The following is a 22174-nucleotide window of genomic DNA, read 5'->3' as shown; positions in this document are numbered from 1 at the left end:
TGTGTGTTGGGCATTTGTGCAAAACCATTTTTCCATTCAATTTCTTATGCTTTACAATTGAGAAGCAATGCGAGAATTTTCCAATTTTCAATGCACTTCTGCTGCTGCTGATGAGTTCCATTGTTTTGCCAGCCTCCAGTGATACGTTCTCTTCGGAGTAAGGCAAGGAGTATTTTCTATACCCTAATATCTATAACTGTTGAGTAGAGTAGAGTACACTTTTGGTAGAGTATCATGGAGTATCCATAGGGCTTAAGAATTGTTCTCTCAATGCTGTTCATGTTGCCGAGCTGTAAGACGAGAGCAAGGTGCATTTATCCAAGCTCCTGTGTACGCATTGTCTGAATATTTTCAAGTCGAAAAAGTAATGAGTCCTTCTGCCTTCTGCCTGCAACACAGGGGCGTGGCCTGTGGCTGGACTGACTTTTCAGATTAAAGAGGGGCAGAGAAGGGAGCTGAGTTGCTGTAACGAATTCAGTTTGAAGTTGTTGAATTTTTATTTAATAAATAATTCAGAGTATTGGTTTTATTCAAATGCAGCATAGGCCACATAATCCATCAGCAAATAACAATAAATTGTTGATACCCACACATAAAAACCACAGTTAAAAGTTCCCAACAAGTGAAAACAATCGAAGATTCAGAAGTTGACTTGGAATCTCCTTCCGTCTGCCGTACTCTTATTTGTTTTCTGTGCATAAATAATCAACAAACTGTGTGGAGGGAGAAGGTGGACAGACCGCCAGACAGATAGAGATTTTTGGCAAACAAGCGACTAAACAAAATATATTTATGTGAGAATGTGAATTTTTGTCTGCCAACCCAAAACGACACGAGATAAAAACGTTGAACAAAATCATAAAAACAGCAGCCAGGCCTGGCCAAACCCAGCCAAAACACACATACCCAAACCGAATCAGACCGATTGCCAGACACCAAAGTTTAATGATACTTTTATGTCTTTTCGATTTAACAACTTTTCTGCTCATATTATTGTCGGTGGTACTGCTGCTGCTACTGCTGCTGCTGCTGGTGCTGCTGTTGTTATTTGATAAACAACAATATTAATGTAAACATGAAGGCCTGGCAATAGTTCGACGTTTTGGCAGACAAACAGCAAACGAGACAATTGTACAATTGAATGCACACAAAAATACATATTTTCGGCCAGGCCCCAACTAAACGGTTGGTTGATTAGGCCAGCAGCTGCCAGACGGAGATGAATTCGAATTCCGAACTTAAAGTGCATTTGAATTAAAGAGGAACCATAATGTAAACTAATGCACTAGAAAAGAGTTTCCAAATCAAACGTAGAGTACAATTATCGAAGATTTCCTTCATTGATTTCCCTGAATTAAAAAAAGAGTTTGTATCCCCCAGCTACTCTGCGTATCTCCCATTGATTCGTCAGTACAAAGTATGAGCCAAGGATATTTTAAGCCAGACAAATATGACGACAGAAAGGAAAGAAAATGCTTCAATTTTAGAAATCTAAGAGCATTATGACGCAACTGAATGCCTTGCCTTTCTCCAGTAATTAAAGTTTTTGTTTTATGAAACATTTTGCAAAGAATGTCTGAAAATATAAATATTTATATGTGGAGTCGTTTCACCATTTCTTCTTTTGTATTTAAAAAAATATATTATTGCACAAATCTAAATGCCAAATGCCGAAGGGGTTGGATGGTTGGAGTGGCTGTGTTTGCGAAAGCTTATACAAAATTTACGTTACAAGTTTGTGTGGCCAGAGCCCGGGTTCTGGCTGTTCTTGTCCTTGTCGTTGGCAACTCTGGCCATGACAACACCGAACCGAACTACAGCAGCACTCGACTGCCCCAACTATGCTGCACTGTACTGGACTGTACCATACCGTACCCATGTGAGTGTGTGTGTGTGTTTGTGGGTGTGGGCGAGAAACTTGGAGTGGTTTTTGCGCTGTGGTTGCGAAATCGTCTGTGTTTGTGCTTCGGTTCTTGTGTCCTATCCTGGCCTGTGCTCTTGGGTTTGTTTTTTACATTTTGTTCACTTGCTGTGGTCAAGGGTTGTGTCGGCGTTGCCAAAGTGTTGCCATATATTCTAAATATGTTGGTAAGCCCCTGCTAGCCAGTTGGCCGTGGGCTGGGTAGGAAAATTGGAAAATGTAAAAGTGGCCAAAACGACAGTTAAACGCAAAACGCTAGAGAAAGCCACTTGGCAAACTAAACGCGTGATTTATGCCTCACCAATGATAAGAGACAGAAACTGTTAGAAAAGCAGGTGCAAAAAAAAGGAAAAGGAATGGAAAATGGATAAAGATAAAAGTGTGGTCTGCCTGTCTGGGTGTTTTAAGACCAATAACAAAATGGTCATCGACAAAAAAACAGTTGCCAAATGGCAAATTAAAATTTCAATGTCTTTAAGTAAAAATTCATAAGAAAAACTCTTTCAACGCTGATATATTCCAATCTATTCAACTCCTATCATAGTTTTCAGCAAGTAAATGCCTCTTCGTTTGCTTTTCACAGTCTATTAGACCATTGTAAATCTACTCCAAGGTTACTCTTGCTGGCAGTGGCATATCTTTAAGTTACTTTAAGCCCCAGCCATAGACACATGTGAGAGAGAGTAGCAGTAGCTCTCTCGTGATCTCTGGCATACGATTCCACACATTCGCATCTTGCGCCTGTCAAAGGAGCATAAATCTATTCAAAGTCTTTACCAAAAATCCAGACAAATGCCAGAGATTACAAAAAGATTTTGGGCAACATGATGCATGGGGCCTCTATTCTTGGAAAAGTAGATGTGTGTGTCATGTGTGTGTCTGTGTGTGTGTCTATCTAGCACCACAAAAGTAACCGACCAACACATACAAAAACAATTAAAGCCTGATTAATAGTTGCAGCCAAGCGGCGCGTCGCTGGGAGGTCCTACCTTTCGCCAAGTGCTCTTGGCCATTTCTCCCAACAGGCTACAAGCCCATACCCGTTCAGCCGCTGAGGCTGACTGAGGCTGAGTTATGACTTTTGCTGGCACTCGGCAGAGCCTGTTTAGCATACTTTTAGGCCTCAGACATTGTGGTCCTACTCTCTCTCTCTCATTTCTCTTGGTTGTACGAGTGTGTGCGAGCTGGGGGCACTCCTTCGCGCATAAGTCAAATTGTTGTTAATTTTACAATGTTAACCCTTAAACCAAAATAGCGGCAGAGTCATAACATAAATTCATCTTCCCCTACTTACTCTCTCTCTCTCTCTCTCTCTCTCTCTCTCTTTCTCTTATGCTCACTCTCTACCTCCACGCACTCTGCCCATTCCCATCCCCAACCCGCCACTACGGCAACATAGTATAAATCATTAAATTTTAATGCTTCCCAGGAGATCAATGAACATGACCGCAAATTATACTGAAGCGTGCTTTCAGGCGCATAAAAAGATTTCCCTGCATAAAATGCATTTCATTCAAATAATAAAAAAAAAGAAAGCGGAGGAATAATAAAAAACTGTTTCGTTTGGAGTTGCATTTCATGCTGGTGTGTCTGTGTCTCTGACTCTGACTCTGTCCATCCAAAAGGGCAACAGCTCTTTAAACAGATGTAAAAATATATAATTCGAAATGATAATATACTGAATGACTGCCTGTCTAGACTTTAAAACGTTTACAGACGTGGAAAAAATATCATTTATCAAAAGTTGAAGCGGAAAATATTATTCCTAATTTGTGAAGAAAATATTTCAACATGTTTTCAGAGTTAAGCTGGATTCGAATTTGATGCTGATATAACATTTTTTTTAATGGGATAATAGCGATTAATATTTTTATTTTTGTTATTAGCTGCTTGCTACTTTTTAATTTTTCTTCTATACGCATTCAAATTTAAGTTTGTCGAATCCAGTTTGGACTTCCTTCAGCAAATGGTTGGATAAACTGCACTTCCGGAGCCTTAAAGCATGCACTACAAGATGCTACATGGCAAACAAACTCACAAACACACACACACGGAGAGAGCACTCACACTTGGATAGTAAATCAAAAAGTTCTGGAGTGCCAAATAGAGGCGGGCGCACCCTACCAGCCGGCCTCCACTTGTAGATACTTATTCCGACTGCATCTGCCAGACACGCCCTCATCCAGGCAGGCACTACCACTTTCAGCAGCGCATTTGACATGAGAAATCATAAACAAGTTGTGCAAACTTCTGCTCGCTCGCTCGCATACATAAAACTCCATTTTGCAACAGGAAGTCGCTGACACACACACACACAAACACACACACACACATACGTACACCCATGCAGAAGCTGCTAAAAATGTATAAATTAAAATTTTCGCATCGCGCAGCGGCCACCAAAATGATGCGGCATGGTTAGAAGAGGGGCAGGGGCAGCAGAATGCAGATTTCTGTATTTGCCTGCGGGGCAGGAAGATAAAGAGAGTACGAGAGGGAACGCTGACTGACTTAGGGTAAGGGTATGAAGGGTAATTCTCTTCGTGGACGTAGAAATGGCATTCGTAATACATAAAATAAGTGGGAAAATAAATTTCATATTTTAACATTGAGATAGAAATTTGTTAAGCCATAAAATGTATTGAAAATAAGACCTTTGAATGTTCTGACTTCATGTAATGGAAGCCCAAAATATTTGTTGTCTTGCTTTACTTATTTTTTCCAAAACAGAAGGAAGTTTACTTTATCGTTATTTATTACTTTATACAAAAGCAAAACAAAAAGTATCGAGAAATATTTTATTTCATATGTTCCAAGACTGCAAAGCTGCAAATTACTGTGAGTTATATTTTCACAGCGTTTTGTTTGTGACGTTGAGAGTATCTCTAGGCCATCAATCTCCCATTGGAACATTTCCTTAATTTTCATTTTGTGTTTGCTTTTCCTGTGTTTGACCAGAATTGTGCATGTGTGTGTGTGTGTTTCTTGCTTTTCCTTCCAACATAAATAGTTTTTCATATTTAAATATTAAAGTTTTTGCTGGGTCCTCTTCTGCATCATCTTGCGCAGGACTTTGGCTCCTCCGCCACGACCCCAAAGACCCCTGTCCCTGCCCCTGCCCCTGCCACCACCATCCGCCATTTGTGCTATGTTTTCTGAATAACAATTAGCTTCCGCTTTAAGATGGGGGCTGACAAGCCTTCTGCTGCCGTATGGCGTATGTTTAATTTCCGGCATTTCGTATACGCCTTGTATATGCCATAGCATTCATGAGCGGCATTTAATTTCACACAATTTCGCATTAATTTCGAGAGAGATTTTCTAAGCCTTCACAAAGCACTCTCTTGTTCGTCATCTAGAACTATTATTAATGCTGTGATTAATTGTCGTGTCTCAGGAGCGCAGGCAAAAAGGACAATTTATTTTCACTGACAAGAAAGTGTCACCGAGCTGATAAAGAGTCTGAAATTCGTCTTAGCCTGTGTCAATTTGATATTCTGGGCAAAGGCTTGGCCAATATTTGGATTTGGTTCTCATGGCATCAAAGCAAACACAGATTAAGAACAACCCAAGCGAAGGGCAGGAGGGCGACAGGAAAGTGGTTTGTCTGACAATTTGAGAATTGTGAAACTGCAAAATGCAGGCGAAGACGAAGCCGATGGCAGCTGCTTACCACACAAATCTCTAGCAATAACAATCTTTTGGGTTATAAAATTCAATTATGCATATTCCCAGACACACGTGATACCAATGTAAACACAAATGAAGTCCCTCGGACACCACATATCTGTAGCTGTACAGAAAGACTATCTGTGTCAGCCTTTGCTGGGAATCTTGTTTGCATATTCTTCGCCTTGCGGCTCGCCTGTGTGATTAGTGGGCGGGCAGTTTGATTTGCTTTTGGCCATCGAGCGAGTCCTTTCTTGGTCCTGTCCTGCACTTGATTTGCTTGGACATTCACTTAAGTAGTTTTCATAGCTTAGTCAAAGGGACAGCAGTTTTTGAAGTAGCGAATATTATTCCACTCAAGGCTGACAGAAAGGGTTTGCGATGAAATCTAGATGATTGAGGAAACGATAGCTGACACTTTGGCAAACGCAAAGGGCTTGCAATAGCTGGAAAACACCTTCAAAAAATACTCTATTTTGCTCTATTTTATTTGTCCCTGCAAAAGGAGTTGAAAAAGTATAAAGAAATTCTGAGTGTGAGCTAAATATAATTACATACAGGTACGAATGTTTTTTCATTTCAAAGTTCCTTACAAATATATTTAAAGGTTTGATGCATTGAAAGTTACTCAAGTTTGGCAATAATTTATTTAGAAATATACTTCATAGTGCTTAGAATAGTTCGCCATGAATTGGATTCATTAAATGTATACTCTTAATCATATTTGGCATTTTAGTTCTCATCACTCATACACAACTCATCTGAAATCATATTTCTGTCATTAAATCCTCACATTTTCCGTGCTTCAAACACTTAACAAATTGTTTTTCTTTCGGACTTTTCCGCTGCCTCGTTCCGATTGCTTTTTATTACCCGCTTTGTCATCTGGTGTTGTGGGCGCCCAACCCCAACCGCTTACTTTCTTGTCGCGGGGCTGTTGTGCAACTTCCTGTTTCCGCCTTCGGCCCCATCCCCATTCCTCGTCCCTTACGCGCTTCGCTGATGTGTAAATTAATGTCATTTTGGGCGCGAGATTTTTTTCGTGGTGTTTTGCTTTGGTTTTTATAATTCCTTTTCTTTTTCTGTTGTTTTTTTCTTCTGGTTTTTTGGGTTTTTGGGTTCAGGGCTTCCTGCCATTTGCTTCTGTGGCCTGATTGAATTTTTATGATGCCTCCCTTTGGTTTGGCGCTTTGCATATTGTTTAGCATTTTTCTTCTCTTCTCCGCTCGTTTGAAGAGAACATAATTAAGGTGATTCTATGCAAACCTCTCTCTCTCTCTCTGTCTATCTGGCCCTCGATATTATTATCTGTGCTCTCCACTCTTCTGCAGCTTTAATTGTTTTTAATTAATTTTTTATGATTGAGAGCTGGCCCTCGCTTGGGACCCCGAGGCCTGGGCACGTGGTAATTGGTATAGGCGAAACCCCAGAAGCAAAACAGCTGATATATTTTTTTTCTGCCTTCTTCTGAACCTCTCGGGCTGTTCCGGTGATTATTTTTTTGGAGGTATGTGGTACTCTTTTTCGTTTAGGCCGCTTACGGCTCATGTTAATTGCAAAACTTTCCTCCAACTCTCCCCAAAAAAAAAACTATTCGGATGGGCGGGGCTACGCCCACGGCAGCCCTTAACACTTATTTTGATTGTTGTTGGGCACTCGAAAAACAATGAAATGAAATTTGTATACTAAAGTTCTACTGCAGACGCAGACACAGACACAGAACACAAAACGTATATCTGCAGCAGCAGAAAACTCATTTAGTTAGCATAACAAAAGACCAAGGCGGAGCTGTGGCTGGCTGTCGAGGTGTAGGTGGAGGTGGGAGCGGGGCAAGAACTTAATAACCCACTACCAAACACACTAATTTGCACTTGAGCCTAATAATGAGTGTGCTGACGAGTGGCCGAGTCGAGAGATGAGTGGCTCCGTGGAGATCTGGGGAGGCTGGGAGTAGGATTGGACTGAGGCGGCTGGAGGGGGCTTTGCCAAGTGCTTTGGTCTGTCTAGAAGTGGATTGCTCCAGCAATCCTCTCTCATCCAGTGTGTGTGTGTGTGTGTGTGGACTAATTTCTAATTTGAATGCTGATTTATGCAGTTTCAACGGGCTTTGCTAATGTGGTTCTCTCAATGGGAGTACAAGGTTTTTGTTTTCCTGAGCTTAGCCGCACCAGATACGAGCATGAAACAACAACTTGTTGCTGCTGCTGTGCTGCCGTGCTGCTGCTGGAACTAATTAAATCCGCACACAAAAATGAACCATAACAACCCGAAAGCAGAAAGCAAAGCTTGGCGGGCGTTCCACCTTTGGGCGAATGGTTCCGCAACCCTTTAGAGCCATCAGATTTTGGGCTTAGCGGTGGAAATTAAATGATATACACGCGAGTGACGTTGAAGGTTAATCTCTACTGCGGTCGTTTCTATTAAATGTCTGTTTGGGAATAAAAATAAAAATTATTACAGAAACCAGGGCAGCCCGAAAGGGAGCAGAAAGCACGGGAGGAGGGCGGAGGGTGGACGGAGTACGGATGACGGCCGAGGTCCCATAATAACCATAAGCCGTCAGGAATTAGTTGCATTTTCATCATTTTCATTTCGTTTCGGTTCGCATTCTACTCTTAGGATTTCTAAAATGAAATGAAAGCGAAATGTGTTTTGTGGTTGGTTGAAAATGAAAAGGATACGGCTCAGGTTCCCTTCTTGGTTATTCTCTTCTTTTTTTTCCACTACTTACCTCCCTCTTCGCTTTTGTTGGTGCTCTGCTGATGCTGCCAGCAAAGATTTTCATGGCTAAATGAGATGGTTTTTGTGGTCGGATGAACTAAGAAATATGCTGATAAGGGGCAGAGGGGAAGACTAAGGCATGAACCTGACAGCTGTTGGCCTGGAAAAGTGGAATGTCAAAGGGCCAACCAGATATGCAGACGGGTCCGAGAGAGCAAGCTGATGAAAAGTGAAATTTTTGTAAAAAGCGAGAATAGTTGGGTCATACCATTCAAGTTGTGGCTTTAATATTACCAAGAAATACTCGGCTCAGTGTTTTTTCGGTTGAATCGTAAAATCCACAATATAAATTTGTTTCCTAAGTGAAACTCCAAACTGCAACGCCAATAGTTTACCTTCATTAGCATCCAAAACTGATGGCTGTCAAAGCAGTTTTTCGCTCTTTTCGTTGCTCCAACCTAACCCAACTGCCGGATTCATTCTTGGTGCTGGGACGCAACAATTTATCCAGAAAATTTTCGCGAAGCGGCAGAAAGTATGCTGCTTTTTCTTGGGAAACTAAACAAGCTCAACAACTATTTTAATGATAAGTTTTCCATGCAATGCCCAAACAAAGTGCAATTAAAAGTTTTTCGCAAGTCCAAAAATTTCACCAACTGAAGCCCGGCGGATCCCAGGAGTCTCTCAAAAGCAGTCCGCTGTCCGCTGTCCAACTACCCGACGGCTCTCGATCTATTTGGTTAGTTAATGCACATTTAAATATTTATAAACATTTTTGGAAGGCGAGCAGCCAAACGAGCGAGTAGCTGGCCCGATTGCTGGTGCGTGGAACCGCCGAGTGCAACCGCTGGAACCAGCGAACCGAACCGCAGAACGGTGCCGCAGCAGCAGGGAATTATTCGTAGAGAAATGACAGGACATGTTGTTGTCCCCCGTGTGTGAATGCTTTTGTACTTTGCACTGCAATTTAGCAAATCGATTTGTTTTTCCTTGCCTGTGACCCGCCACCGCCAGAGCCAGCGCCAGTGCCACTGCCATTCGATTTTTATGGCTTTCAAAAAGCCAGCAGACCCCAACAAATGACCCCGTCCAATGCGAACGACTCTTTCCACTTCCCAATGAGCCGCCGGCCCGTCCGCGATATGCAATCCAATAAAAAGCGCATGCGGCTGCCTACACAGCCAAAGTCCCGGCCATAAAAAATCGCTAAACGGCTATAATAAAGCTGGCGATGGCAATAAAAACTCAGATAGAGAGAACATTTTGTGTGCCAAGAGCGAATGAGGTGTACTCTCTCCAACGGAAAGCTGATAGCTGATATGTAACAGTTCTTGGACCCTTGATGATAGTTTAAAAACGTTGCTATGTGTGCTGTATATTTTTTGGAGCACAAAATATCCAAAAGCAATAATTAATTTCAAAGTTTAAGTCCCACAGTAGCTAAGCAACTTTCTGGTCAAAGAAAGCGCCTTCGATTGATTTTGTATCCTCTCGTTTTGTGCTGTTTGTTTCTCTTTTGGCTGGGAGATCCTTTCACGACTTTGCCGGCTCAAATTCACTTGTTGTATGCGATGCCGCAAATTGAAACCCACAAACCCTTGCAGCAGGATATGGAAGAGCCAAAAACCCGGTGTACATGGCCCCGGTATGGCCATGTAGAAAGTTAAAGCCTTGCATACTCGTACTCCCACTACTAAGCACCTTCAGACACGTACGCGCTGAAAAGTTTCGTCCTGGTCTACGCCATTGGGTGGAGATCAAAAGGCATTAATGCGTTGGCTGGCAATTTCTGCTCGCCGGGTGGGACTCGGGTCTCGCCTCTAAGGCTGGGACTGTTTTGCACATTAGCGGTAACAATTTTAAGCTAATTTCGCATGTGAAACAGGTAGAGAGCGCACAACCGATGGCTTTTCACTGGTTTTTGGGGTAGCAAACGACACGCGCAATTATTTCTCGACCATTTTATTTGATTGTGTGTGTGTGTGTGTGTGCGTGTGTGTGTGCTAGTGTGTGTGTGTCTGTGAGCATACGTGGCTGGCATTTGGTTCGTTTGATCAAAGCCCCGACACAGCACACCAATCAAACAAATTGAATTGAGATCGATTTTTGTGTGTGAATATTTTCAGTTGACTTAAACGTTTTGCAGTCTTCGCTGATGTGAGGAGCTTGTGCGTAAAATTTAAAAATGAGACAATTTTGTTTACTTAATGTGTGCCTTTAGGTTGACAAATTCTTCCAGTAATGATTGACAAACCCCAAAGAGCAGCCAGTGCGCTGCTCGATGTGTCCGTTGTAACCTTCTTTGCGAAATATATAAAAAAGGACATGCCCCACATTGCTGATGACATGCACCACATTGACTAACCTCATTCAGCGGACATTACTCATGTTCATATTTGCCATTTCTTGTGCCACATTTCGCGGCAGTAGTCGTTTTGATCATTGTCGTGGCTTGCCCCAAATGCACAGTGCGCATTAATCAGAGAACCAGAGAAGGAATCTGTGCTCCATCTTCTGGCAGCAAATTAGTTAAAAGCCAAATGCAAATGCCGGAGCAGGCAGGGTAGAGATAGTTGACAAACTGACAGCTGACTTGCCTAATTAGAAGCCAAGTGAAATAAAAATATTACACATACGCCATGCATGCCATGTTTCACTTTTTAATTTACGCCCGGGCTGTGGCTATGGATGCCATTGCTGGCTTGCTGGGGGGAGGCCCCAACTCGACTCGACTCTTGGCTGCATTTCAATTGACATGGCGAACGGCAGCGGGGCAAAAAAATACTGTCGCTTGTTGCTGCCGCAGATGTTCTTGCTGCTGTTGTAATGCGCATTCGAAATGAGCACACGCATAAGAATTGGGGCCACATTAATACACACACACACACTCACACACATACGCGTGATGGAGGGTGGAGGGTGGAGGTGAGGGAATGTTAATTTAGAGCCCCATCCAAAAACAGCAAAATGCAGATTCAAATGTGCATGCAAGAGTCCTGAGCCGAGCGCAGGCGACCATGCCAAACCGAGCCTGGGGACCCTGCCCGTCCAGAGCCCGGGCCAGGCCCCAAAACTCGAAACTAAAACTGCAAACCAAACCAACCACGAAAACCTGCCATGCAGGATGCTAGATGCTGGATACTGGATGCTGGATGTGGGATGCTGGCACTGACAAAGCCCCACGCCATCGCATCCAGCTGGAGGCCTCATCAGCATCATCGTCAGCCTCGTCAGCGTCATCATTATGGGCTGCGCTGCTGTAACTCTTTTCAAATAATAATTAACAATTTATTCCCCAAACAGAGCGCGCACTAGCCCAACCACCCACGAACATAGGGACACGCACATTGGAGTGTGTGAATGAGGCTGTCAACGTTAGTCATATCATTAGAGGCAACGTGTTGCTGGCTTTTTGAGGCTTTTCAGGGAGAGCTTGAGGGAAATCATGCCAATGATGCACTGCAAGAAATCTGTGACAAACTTCTGCACACTTCACTGTGGAATTACACAGCAAAACATTCAAGGAAAGTTCCATTCGCTGCGGCCTAAACTATCCTCCTTTTTGAGCTAACTGTTTGGTGTTTTTGTTAGGTGTAAAAAATATATTTACACTGGCTAGCCTGCCACACTCGTCGTTCGCTGCTGTCTCTGGGAGTATTATACGAGTATTTCCAGCAGTCATTTCTTTCGTGTTTGTTCTTTTTTTTGATGCAGTCATCGTGGCTGACATTTTGTTTGTAGGCGCTCAAAAAGTATGAAACTATATTTATGTTTTTGCGGTCTCCTTTGTATTTGTGCACTGCACACACACACACACACACACAGACACACACACACTGACAGACTGCCATTGAGTAGAGTCAAATGCATGTGCAGAACATTCCACATCATGTCAAGCGGAAGTGAGTGTCTTTCATTTTTGTTTCCCCTCAGCCAGCGCACTCGGGCTCGCGCCCGGGCCCAGGCCCATCCTCAACACTGAGGCCTCCATGGATCCCATTCCTGGCCCTTTCTCTAGCCCTCCATGTTTGTTCTTTATTCCGCCGCTCTTATGGCTGGGACGCTTACTGTTAATTAAAAATGGGCGCCAAGGAGCAGGCAAGGCAGAGGCAGAGTGCGAGTGGGAGTGGCAGTGCGATGTGTGAGGGCGCACAGGGCATCGCTGGGCTGGCAGCAACAGAAGCGCCAGATGAACGCATCGTATGAGTATTTTAATTAGTTTGCATAATTATGTTCGCTCCCTGGTCCGTGCCCTCACACGCCACCGCCCACCTATAGACCCTTGGTGGCCACAACACAAAGTTACAAATTCCTTTTCATTCTTTTCATTTCCTGCCGCCAGAGTAGCAGCCCTAGCAACCCTCTCCAGATTCGTTTTATGAAGGTTTAACAACTTTTTGATACAAATTTTGGTTGCCTTCATCCTTCTCGCCTGCAGCGCTGCCTGCACGCCTGCGATTTTGCGTTGATTTTTGAGTCCAAGGACACTGCATTGTGCGCCGCAGCTTTTTGGTGGCTGCGAGAGTTTTGCGGTGCTGATAAATTTCTCCTTTTATTGGTAACTTTATTGGCGTTTGTTACATAAATTCTTTCGCTGTTAATATTTTTTGCAGTGTATTCTTGGTTATTCACTACGAAATTGCTTGCAGTGTTCCCTTTCGTTGTCTTCTTTTCACTTTACCGTTTGTTTTTCGTCACTGCTCAAACCATCGCTATGCACGCACCGTCTTGTCCACTGTCTGTAGAGAGAGCGAGCGTAGGGTGAGCGGAGCGTTGATGATCGAAAGGGAAACGGTAAAAAGAGATAATCGTACGAGCGTGTTGCTTTGCAAGCTGCTTGAGTAGGGAGAGAGAGAGAGATGCTTCGAGAGAGAGAGTATCAAGCTACAAAAATGCAAGGTGCAGACAATGAGTGTCTGAAAGTGATGGTTCTGGATGCTCTCAGTAACGTCATTGTATCAAAGACAATATAATAGCTACAAATTTTAACGATTGCAGAATTGTTTTATTGTTTTCAGTTTGTTTCAGGAATCAGGGACAAAGGCTAATATTTTGACTTTATAATATTGAGGGAAAAAGCATGCGGGGTCAGAAATAGCCCCAATCATTTGGTTGTTGTTTGTAATTAAACAAATAAAAAACTGTACAATGCCAATTAAAGTTCGGATAAGCTTTCGACAACTCCTGCAAGTGATTAATTAAGTCTCTTATCAACAACCATCTTCGGTGCGCTTTATTAAAGCTCCGCAGAGTTTTTCAGCAGTGAAAGGAGAATTTAATTTGTCATTAATTCCCATTCCCATACTGCCGGATTTCCTCTCTTAGATAAACAAATAAATGAAGCACTCAGCTTTCAGTAATTTTATACACATACAATTATGTTTATTTATCACATTTTTTTTCTGCACAGGCAATTTTTAGGGGAGTTTCTGTAATCGGTCTGGTGGCATATTTACTAATTTCAATGGCCCGTGCATTCCACGCACATTTTGATATGGGAAATCTATTCATAAAAGCATATGCCCGCCCTCGGTTCACACATGAACTGTCAAAGTAGAGTCAAAAAAAACCGAAAATTAAAATGGCAAAATATAAAACAATTGACAGAAAACGCATACAATTATTATACGGCCGGGAACAAAGCTACAAAAGTAAGAAATTATATTAAATACCATACAAAGAGTTGTAGTATCAAAATACATAACGAAAAAAAAAGTAGTCTGAACATTTTAGCAATTAACATTCGCCAGCAGATTACCCGATAAAGCGAGCATAAATAATGCAGAATCTGTCTGCAGGCGGAACAGCCCGATTTGAGAGGCATTTGCTGTGTGTGTGCCACATAATTAATAGAGCATAAAGAATGACAACAAAATGCCTTTGACAAATTATTCAAATTGCGCCTAAAACATTCGAAAAAAAATGCAAAACGAAATCCGAAATTCCAAAGAATGTTATAAAGTGGGTGGAATAATGATAATATTTACTCAAATTATCATCCGAATCTCCACCCATCTCAATCAGTCTATAATTGATTAAATTTTTAGAATTAATTGGCATTTCAGTTAGAAGTTTACCTCTGATTGTTGTTCGTTCCAGGTTGTAGATCAAAAATTACATTAATGAATCCTTTCAGAGGCTAGTAATTGCCAATTGAAATGAAATTACCGAATAAGAACGAGAAGGGACGTGTGAGACGCTTCTTACGCGTCACAACTTTTATACCCGGCACTCAGTACTACATCTGCGCTTTAGCGGTTATTTGTCAAATTTTACATTTTTCTTCATCTGTCATCTACATCAACAACACTGCTCACGCCAACACGCTCCTTTAGCTCGCCACCCTCCCCTATAGACACACACTGCTGAGTTTAGGCAGAGGCAGCGGCAGAGGCAGAGGCAGCGGCAGAGGCAGCGGCAGAGATGTGTCAGGGGCAGAGGCCATAAACAGCGCGAAACAGAGTGTGAATGCTGCGGGACGGGGTGGGTTTGGCCACTGAAAATTAATTTCTCCATTGTGGCTATAATAATGATCCAATCGGATCCCATTTTGGTGATCTGATAGATTTGGTCATTCCCTACGGAATGGCGTTTTTTGTTAAGGAGGCGGGGCTCATTTTTGAAATACACTTATAACAGTGTGAGCATACAGAAGGCTGGATGCAACATTTAGTGGCTCTAGCTTTTATGGTCTCTGAGATCAAGGCGCTCAACAATACGGACGGACGGACAGACAGACATGGTTCAATCGACGCGGCTATTGATGCTGATCAAGAATATACATACTTTATGGGATCGGAAACGTGTCCTTCGTTACATATGTATATCCACTTTGTGCACAAATACAAAATACCCTATTCACTCTTCGAGTACCGGGTATAAAAATTATGCAAGGAGAGAAAAACTGCCTTTGCGTGCACCCACACTCACTTATCGAGAGGTGCAAGTGTAAGGAGAATTGTTTTTGGTTCATTTCGAGAGCGTAAAGCCATAGGGTACGGCAATAAACAAAACAAAAATAAGTAAAGGAAAAAAATGATCGTCACTGAGAAAAATATACGAGCATTTGCGAAAACAAAGTATAAACTGTAAAGCAAACATAAAACATCAATTTTCACTTGCCTTTTACATTCTTCTTTTCCTCATTGCGCTTCTTCTTTTCGCATGTGCCGTGAAGCACTTATTGTCCTCTTTACACACATGCATACGTAACCCGCGCGACGATACGACGAAACGAACGAAACGAAATAAATGTAGCGGGATCGAGCGAGAGATTCTAATAAGAGCACAGATTTTGGGCACATTAATTTAGGGTGAGGCATTGGGACGGATGTTCGTACGCACACACTCAACGAGAGAGAGTCAGACTTGCACGAATTGGGTTGCCTCACCCTATTAGGGGACACTTGAAATGAGAGCGCTGACACTCGCTCTTCTCTTTGCTTTTTGCGCCTCTTCTTTTTTCTTGCGCTTTTATATGACTGCACGGTAAAGGGAGGGGACAACTTCACGCCTTTTTTGGCACATTTTCACACACACACATTGCAAGCCCTTGGTGCAAATTTAGAACATTTTAGCTCTATGTACGTACATATGTACATACATTTGTTCGAAAAAAAAAAACACATTTAACACTTCACTTTCACATATTGCCGCATATTTCCAACGCCGATCTGCTTTTAGCCTTGTTGGGCTCCTCCGCAATTGATCTCGCATTTTTTGCCCATTAAATGCTCAACCATTTCACCATATTTCACTAACACACACTGCACTTTCACATATTTCACAATTGATCTCGCATTTTTTGTCCACAAAATGTTCAAACATTTCACCATATTTCACTGCACTTCACTAACACACACTTCACTTTCACATATTGTCGTAGATTTCGCATATGATCTCGCATTTTTGTCCACAAAATGTTCAACCATTGCACCACATTTTATTTCACTTCACTAACACACACTTCACTTTCACATATTGCCGCATATTTCCATCGACGATCTGCTTCTAGCCTCGCTGCTGTGCTCCTCCGCAAATGATCTTGATTTTTTATTGATTTCACTAACACACACTTGTTGTTGTACACTGCACAAACTGCACGATACTTTTTCCCGTTTAGTTTCCCGAATTTTCCCTTAATTTCCCGATTTTACCCGATTTTTTCGATTTTTCGCGGACCGAATCCGTACCGGACCGAACGCGCTGACAAATTTTTAACTACTGAGTGGGGATGAGGAAGCTGCAAAAAAAGTAAACTGCGTAGGTGTTGGTGGCTTAGCCCGCGCTCCCCTACTCTCAAATCGAATGCACATACATTGTGACGTGCACTTGGGCCTACTGCTCTCTGGGTTTTTGAGCTAGCCGACCAGACCAGATCAGTGTAGGGTGAATCTACGTTTTTGCATGGGATTTGCGCTCTCTTTACATTTAGCTAATGAGGAAGTGAAGAGGAGAAAGAATAAGAAAACATTGAGAGCGAGAGAGCATAGTAACGGCGAAAGATTGCGAGACTGAGCTGTCGTTCTTTTTGCCTTGTATGAGTGAATAGGAGATACACTTGGATTCTTGGTGTTGGTGGATTATGAGTCGCTCTCCTACTTTTGACTCGGAAATTGTAAAGGGAGTTACATTTAAGATTTGTTATACAGAAACCATCATAATGCGCCGTTTCTTCTTTTTGCAAATCGAATGCACAGAGCAGTCGAATGTATAGACCTTCCGTCCTGGCCTTCCGTCTCTGGAATTTGGTGCAAGCCGAAACTCTCTTTGCTTTTGACTAATTGTCAGTAAAAAGGGGAGAGAAGAAGACGATGCGCTGCTGGAGTGCAGGCTTGAATCAAAATGAAATAAATCGTCCCGGAAAAGATTTCTTTCACGTGATCTCGTTCGGAAAATGCTTAGAAAAATGTGGAAATTTTGAATAGAGTTACATTTAAGATTTGTTATACAGAAGCCATCATAATGCGCCGTTTCTTCTTTTTGGTTGTTTCTGGTTTTCGTGTGAGAGCGAGAGAGCATAGTAACGGCGAAACAATGCGAGACTGAACTCTGGCGTTCTTCTTGCCTTGTATGAGTGAATAGGAAAGACAATTGGATTCTTGGTGTTGGTGGCTGTTGGCTCGCTCTCCTACTTTTGACTCGGAAATTGTAAAGGGAGTTACATTTAAGATTTGTTATACAGAAACCATCATAATGCGCCGTTTCTTCTTTTTGCTTTTCTCTGGTTTTCGTGTGAGAGTGAGATAGCAAAGTAACTGTAAAAACAACACAAGACTGAGCTCTCTCGTTCTTCTTTCCTTATATGAGTGAATAGGAAAGACAATTGGATTCTTGGTGTTGGTGGATTATGACTCGCTCTCCTACTTGCAAATCGGATGTACATTTATTGTGTCTAGCACTTTGATTATCGGTCTCTGGAATTGTCAGTAAAAAGGGGGGTGATGAAGAAGATGCGCTGCTGGGTTTAGCTACTGAAAATTAATCATTCTGGCTATAATAATGGTCCAATCGGATCCCAATTGGTGATCTGATAGATATGGTCATTCCCTACGGAATGGCGTTTTTAGTTTTCTGCTATCTTCAAAATTGTCGATTTGGGAGGTTTCCGCCCTTTTGCGGAGGCGGAAGGGGGCGTGGCTCATTTTTGAAATACACTGGTTTCAGTGTGAGCATACAGCAGTCTGGAGCCAAAATTTGGTGGCTCTAGCTCTTATAGTCTCTGAGAACTAGCCGACAAACAAGACGGACAGACGGACGGACGGACAGACAGACAAGGCTCAATCGACTCGGCTATTGATGCTGATCAAGAATATATGTATATACTTTATGGGGTCGGAAACGTTTCCTTCTGTGCGTTACATACATTCACTTTGTGCACAAATACAATATACCCTATTTACTCTTCGAGTACCGGGTATAAAAATATGAAACGAAAATAACAAAGTGTGCCGGCCTTAGCGAAGAGTATTTTCGATCTTTCCAATTGATTGAAAATTGACAAATTTATGGCCGAAGCTCAAGCACCTTTTCAACATAAGAAAACTCGTATCGCAATAGTCATATAGTCAAAATTGAACGACTCACAAGATAAATGAAGTGTCGAAAATAGAGAATAGAAAAAAATATAACAAGTTTACCACAAAACAATTTAATTTTTTCTTATTTTTTGAGTGCTGACAATATCAAAATCTATTGTCATTGCTTAGGGTAGACGTGTGGGTGGACGGAGACGATGGTGAATATGCGTGCTTGACACTGAACTAGTCAGCCTCTTTGATCTTGATGACATCGACATGTACAGGGATGTGGATGTGGATGAGGATGTTGCTTTCGATGATGATGACATTTCGCAATTTCTCACCAGCAATTTTAACATCATCAATTTTTTGTTGTGCGTCTCCTTTTGTTGCGAATTTGTTTGTTGCCTTAGAGCCTGAGTTGCTATTTGTCAACCTTGTAGCGAAAATAAAAACATGCAAAAAGTGGATGCGAGGGAGCATCAAATATATGTGACCCTGCGGAAAATTAGGAGTGGAAACAAATTGATGAAAATGTGTCGCAAATTGTGTCGCTTTTTATTCATTCAAATTTCATCACAATTTATGAGTGGCTGAGTTGATTAAACCACTTGTTTTGTTGTGTGTTGAAGCTTAATAGTAAGATCAAGTGTGCTCCATCTTCTCATCATAATTTATCCATAAATAAGTTTACTTATTTTTAAATTAAAAATGAAAAGAAGCGTGGCACATGTTCTCCTATCACAAATACTAAACAGTTTCCTTTGATAGGTATCAGCTGGTGTATTACGAGTATGTGAGCCACTACCAAAGCAACTTCCCGCACGCATAAAAGTGTGCAACATATTTGCAGTTTGTTGCAAAAGGCAGGCAGGCAGCCCATCATGACGATGAAGACGTCGACGTTTGTGTTGAGTTGCGCTGCGCTGCGCTCTTCTGCGCTGAGTGCATCAAGCAAAATGCTGATGAAGAAGAAGCGGACCAAGTACTCGTACTTGTAGCAGAGGGGCAGGGGAGAAGGTGGAAAAGTTTCCAGTTTCCAGTTTCGAGTTTCACTTTCGTGCCCAAGTGATTTGTGTGAAGGTGTGTGTTCGCTTGAGGTGCACATAACAGTTAAGTAATGTCTTAAAACTTTAACCATGAACAAGGTAAGAGCATCCGCGTACCAAACTGCCCCAATCCCCATTCACACACACACACACACAAGCACACACCACACACACACACAACAAATGTGCAAATTATGCAGCCTCTGGGAAAGTGCTTCGATGGGTGGGCCTGGTCTAAGCTACTTTTACCGCAAACTTTATTAGTTGGCCTCACCTTTTTGGCTTTGCTTTATACCTTTGGCACAGCCATACCCCACCCCTCCTACCCATTTCAAAAAAGTTCCCCGACTCTACCCCGCTTAGAGGGGCAAAGTTTAATCAATTTTCTAGCGTGGCCGCAGTGCAATTTAAATATTTTATGCTTTGCATAGAGTCGATGAAAATTAACGAAAGAACAGCCTTTTTTGTGCCTTCTACTTGTAATTAGCCAACCAAGTACTTCATTTTTGTCGTCTTCGTCTTTTCTTTCCGCTTTGAATGGAAAATTTTCTTTAAAAAAAATATTTCAATTCCGAAATCCTTAACTTTTATTTAAGCATTGGCTGCACGAAAGTTCACAGACAATAGACGAGAAGTTGTTCATTTTGTTCGGGTTCATTAAAGTAAAGGAATAGATTGGCAGTGAACGTTTTTTTGGATGGGTAAGAGGTATATTTAACAGAAGTTATAAAGAAGGGATAAACACTGTTTCGCGATTTAAAGTTTCCTAATAGTGAGGAGCTTTATTAAGACTAAGCTTGCCAAACAAAAATGTTGATGAGCTGATAATATTTATACCCGGTACTCGAAGAGTAAATAGGGTATATTGTATTTGTGCACAAAGTGAATGTATGTAACGCACAGAAGGAAACGTTTCCGACCCCATAAAGTATATATATTCTTGATCAGCATCAATAGCCGAGTCGATTGAGCCTTGTCTGTCTGTCCGTCCGTCCGTCTGTCCGTCTGTCCGTCTTGTTTGTCGGCTAGTTCTCAGAGACTATAAGAGCTAGAGCCACCAAATTTTGGCTCCAGACTGCTGTATGCTCACACTGAAACCAGTGTATTTCAAAAATGAGCCACGCCCCCTTCCGCCTCCGCAAAAGGGCGGAAACCTCCCAAATCGACAATTTTGAAGATAGCAGAAAACTAAAAACGCCATTCCGTAGGGAATGACCATATCTATCAGATCACCAATTGGGATCCGATTGGACCATTATTATAGCCAGAATGATTAATTTGCAGTAGCTAAACCCAGCAGCGCATCTTCTTCATCACCCCCCTTTTTACTGACAATTCCAGAGACCGATAATCAAAGTGCTAGACACAATAAATGTACATCCGATTTGCAAGTAGGAGAGCGAGTCATAATCCACCAACACCAAGAATCCAATTGTCTTTCCTATTCACTCATATAAGGAAAGAAGAACGAGAGAGCTCAGTCTTGTGTTGTTTTTTACAGTTACTTTGCTATCTCACTCTCACACGAAAACCAGAGAAAAGCAAAAAGAAGAAACGGCGCATTATGATGGTTTCTGTATAACAAATCTTAAATGTAACTCCCTTTACAATTTCCGAGTCAAAAGTAGGAGAGCGAGCCAACAGCCACCAACACCAAGAATCCAATTGTCTTTCCTATTCACTCATACAAGGCAAGAAGAACGCCAGAGTTCAGTCTCGCATTGTTTCGCCGTTACTATGCTCTCTCGCTCTCACACGAAAACCAGAAACAACCAAAAGAAGAAACGGCGCATTATGATGGCTTCTGTATAACAAATCTTAAATGTAACTCTATTCAAAATTTCCACATTTTTCTAAGCATTTTCCGAACGAGATCACGTGAAAGAAATCTTTTCCGGGACGATTTATTTCATTTTGATTCAAGCCTGCACTCCAGCAGCGCATCTTCTTCTTCTCTCCCCTTTTACTGACAATTAGTCAAAAGCAAAGAGAGTTTCGGCTTGCACCAAATTCCAGAGACGGAAGGTCAAACTGCTCTATACATTCGACTGCTCTGTGCATTCGATTTGCAAAAAAGAAGAAACGGCGCATTATGATGGTTTCTGTATAACAAATCTTAAATGTAACTCCCTTTACAATTTCCGAGTCAAAAGTAGGAGAGCGACTCATAATCCACCAACACCAAGAATCCAAGTGTATCTCCTATTCACTCATACAAGGCAAAAGAACGACAGCTCAGTCTCGCAATCTTTCGCCGTTACTATGCTCTCTCGCTCTCAATGTTTTCTTATTCTTTCTCCTCTTCACTTCCTCATTAGCTAAATGTAAAGAGAGCGCAAATCCCATGCAAAACGTAGATTCACCCTACACTGATCTGGTCTGGTCGGCTAGCTCAAAACCCAGAGAGCAGTAGGCCCAAGTGCACGTCACAATGTATGTGCATTCGATTTGAGAGTAGGGGAGCGCGGCCCAAGCCACCAACACCTACGCAGTTTACTTTTTTTGCAGCTTCCTCATCCCTACTCAGTAGTTAAAATTTGTCAGCGCGTTCGGTCCGGTACGGATTCGGTCCGCGAAAAATCGAAAAATCGGGTAAAATCGGGAAATTAAGGGAAAATTCGGGAAACTAAACGGGAAAAAGTATCGTGCAGTTTGTGCAGTGTACAACAACAAGTGTGTGTTAGTGAAATCAATAAAAAATCAAGATCATTTGCGGAGGAGCACAGCAGCGAGGCTAGAAGCAGATCGTCGATGGAAATATGCGGCAATATGTGAAAATGAAGTGTGTGTTAGTG

Source organism: Drosophila subobscura, chromosome U, assembly GCF_008121235.1.
Source record: "Drosophila subobscura isolate 14011-0131.10 chromosome U, UCBerk_Dsub_1.0, whole genome shotgun sequence".
NCBI classification, from domain to species: domain Eukaryota; kingdom Metazoa; phylum Arthropoda; class Insecta; order Diptera; family Drosophilidae; genus Drosophila; species Drosophila subobscura.
The sequence above is the reverse complement of the archived record's forward strand: the minus strand, read 5'-3'. Positions refer to the sequence as shown.